The sequence below is a fragment of the Colobus angolensis genome, unplaced genomic scaffold, assembly GCF_000951035.1.
Source record: "Colobus angolensis palliatus isolate OR3802 unplaced genomic scaffold, Cang.pa_1.0 Scaffold278, whole genome shotgun sequence".
Taxonomy (NCBI): domain Eukaryota; kingdom Metazoa; phylum Chordata; class Mammalia; order Primates; family Cercopithecidae; genus Colobus; species Colobus angolensis.
The window spans coordinates 1,270,716-1,273,882 of NW_012116021.1; positions in this window are offsets into that span (position 1 = coordinate 1,270,716).

Below are 3,167 nucleotides of genomic sequence, written 5' to 3' on the forward strand. Positions count from 1 at the left end.
GTCCAGTGGGCGCGCGCCCCCAGCGCCCGCACTCTGGGGCCTGCCACGACCTTCCCGGCCTGATGCCAGCTCTGGGCTGCGGGCGCTTCGGGTTGCGAAGGCCGTAGGCCCAGGTGGTGCCCTGGCATAGACAAGGTGTGAATGCTTGGAAAGGATTCTTTGCTTAGGCTCTTGCCGTACCGCGGCTTCCGAGTTTGTGCCTCTTTTTCCAGTTTCCCTAGCTCTGGGTGGGGAGCGCGGGTCCAGGCCCTGAGCTCCGCGGGGGCCGGCCTGATCCTGCGCAGGCGGGAAGCAGCCACGCCACTCCCAGCTAAGGCTCTAGCAACCGAGCGCCTCAGGCTCCCGCGAACGCCGGGTGTCCAAGAAGCCGCCTCCGGTGCTAGAACCGCCAGAGCCGCCATTTACTTTGCGCCCACTGTGTGCTACACGCCGTGCTCTGCCAAATTATGTCATAGAGCACAACAAGCCAGCAGGTGTATGGTTAAAGCCATTTCACAGGTTGAGGGTGAGGGATGATATTGGATCCGGGCCTAGGGAGGAGGGGAGTAGTCTTGCTGGTGACCCAGGTAGAAACATAGGCGCACTACCAACCTGATCCTGGAATTTCCCAACCTCCCAACCCGCAGCCCACTCTCTGAGACATCTGGGGCGGAGTACGGGTGCGGGCAGCCAGCTCCTCCTCCCACTCCCTGGCTCTGGTCGCTCACCTCTCCTCCGGTGGGCCCTCCTACTAGTAAGTGCTGCTAGCTGCTGGCGAGTTCGTGACTGCGAAGAGGGCGCTGATCGCAGGCGGGAACCGCGCCAAGGAGGGAGGCACCAGCAGGGGAGTAACTGTAAAACAGAGCCGAGATATCAGGCACCCCCCACGACCGCCCAGAAACATGCCCGGCCTTCTTGAAGGTGCACTCAGGGTCGCCTAGCGTTGGCCTGGGGGCGGAGACACACGCGTCCTCAGGTCACAACCACAGCCTGAGGAGGTTGCTGGTCACTGGTGGCGCCTCAACCATGCCCTCCCAGGACGCAGGAGAGAAATCGGGTGGGGGCACCGGCTAAGGAGGTTGGAGGTCTCTGGCTGTTTCCTCTCACCCGGAGCTCCTTACCCGCCAGCTAGCCACGCTTCCAGTCATCCGCTTGGCTACCGCAGGGGCAGGCGAGGGGAGCGACCCTCTGCCTGCTCAGAGCTGGAGTTCCGGAAATGGAGAACCATGAGGTTCTCACCTGCGACCCAGACAGCACACGGTGGAAAGCCTGCCCGAGACCACCTCGGGACAACCCTGGCTGCTCCCTCCGGACAGCGCCACTCGTGAATCCTGAGATTCGGAACCTTCCAGAGCTGGAACCCCAGACCATTTTCGGAAGGCGCCTACTGTTAGAAATGTCATACCCCAAGCTAACGCGGGCCTCCCGGCAGCACCCCCTTGGCTCCCAGCCCCAGCCGTCTTGGCAACGCAAGTCAGTCCAGATCCTGCTCCCTTCAAATCTCTAAAGGCAGCCAAGCTGGGAACTTTACACCCATGTGCAACCCCGCTCCACAAGCCGTTTTTTGGGGTGCCGATTCTCCCACTTCAGACCCAGTGTGTATGGCATGCCCTGGAGGAGGAAGGCAGCCCGTCGTCTGTCCTTCTATGCGATTTGGGGTATCTACTGGGGTGTTCACTGTCTCCAGCAGGTGGAATTTCAAACTTCAGATCCAGACTTTATATGCATCCCTTGCCCCAGCCTGGAAAAAAGAGCTACCATTTGCTCAGTGCCCACTGTATGCCAGGCACTTTATTTGTATATTTTACTTAATTCTCACATAACCCTTGGAGGTATGGGTACTATTGTCCCCATTTCACCCAGAGATGCCTGTGACTTGTCAAGGATACAGAGTTGTAAAGTCCAAAGCATGCAAAAGAACTCTGTCCCACAGGCATGGGCATGTCTCCAGTCCCCAGCTGCTGCCCTTCTGGAATCTGGACTGCCAGTTTATTAACCTGGTCCTGGAGAGTCCTGGATCTTCCACCCTAGTGCCTCAAATCAGGAATTGTCACCTTCAGAGGCAGAATAGGCCACAGAGGCAAGCCAGTCCTCCTGCTCTCCCCATGACCAGTGATGGGGAATTTCTGCAGCCCTTCTGGACACCCCAGAAGCATTTCCACCCCTCTTTAGCGTAGGTCCAGAACCTTGAGGGAATCTGGTGAAGTGTCACACTGTCCAATAATTCACTCCCAATTTTTAAAATCCTAGTCTACACTGTCAAAGAAGTGGGTGAACTCTCATTATCAGGATAATTCAAGCAGAAGAGAATGAGATGCATTGTCAGGGAGGGCTTGGCATTTTTACACACAAGCCCAGTGTAGACCTAAGGAGACTCAGGAGCTAAAGAAAGCATTTTGAGGAAACGCTCCTCTCTTGAGTTCCTCACAAGGGATTTCATCCCTTCATTTCAATAGAGGAACTGATATTCAGGCAGGAAACCCTAGCTTTCCCAACCTCCATTCCGAGAGGTGCTTTTTCTTTAAATGACGTTAATGTGACGTTGTTTCTTCTTTTTCAATGAAACCTCCGTAAGAGACAACTTCCATTAAAGAAAAAATTATGTCCTTTGGGCCTGAGGTGAAAGGAATAAAAAGCAAAAGTGAAGGAAAAAAAATAGGTTTTTTTTTTTTTTTTTTTTTCAGAAGAGGGCCAAGGACACAGCCTCTACCTGTAGGCTGCCTGAGATGGCAAAGATGGCAGCTGTAGTTGAGATGGGTGGGTACCATCAGACTTGGGAGACATCAGGACTGGGGGTAATGGAAAGGACAAGGGTCTGAAGCCACAGTCTCCAGAGGGCAGAGGAGAGAGGTCTTTCATAAAACAAACTCAGGTCAATGATGTAAGTCCAGCCTACCCAGGAGGGTGCCCATGGTGGCCAAATCCCTTTCCAACTCCATCTTCCAAGTCCATCTTCACCCCAACAAGAGAGAGAAGGCCTGAGAAATACCACCCAGTGCAGTTCTGCAATACCCAAAGAGCCAGGATTTGACCAGAGATAGAGAAAAGCAGCTCCACTCATAGTACCCCCTAATTCATGGAGGGCGGGGCAGGGGGGACAAAAACTAGGTTGCAAACTGAGGGGGGTTGGAACGGTGAGGCTGACCAGTGAGGGGCTCCAGTGTCTGTGCAGATGGAAGCTGAAAGGA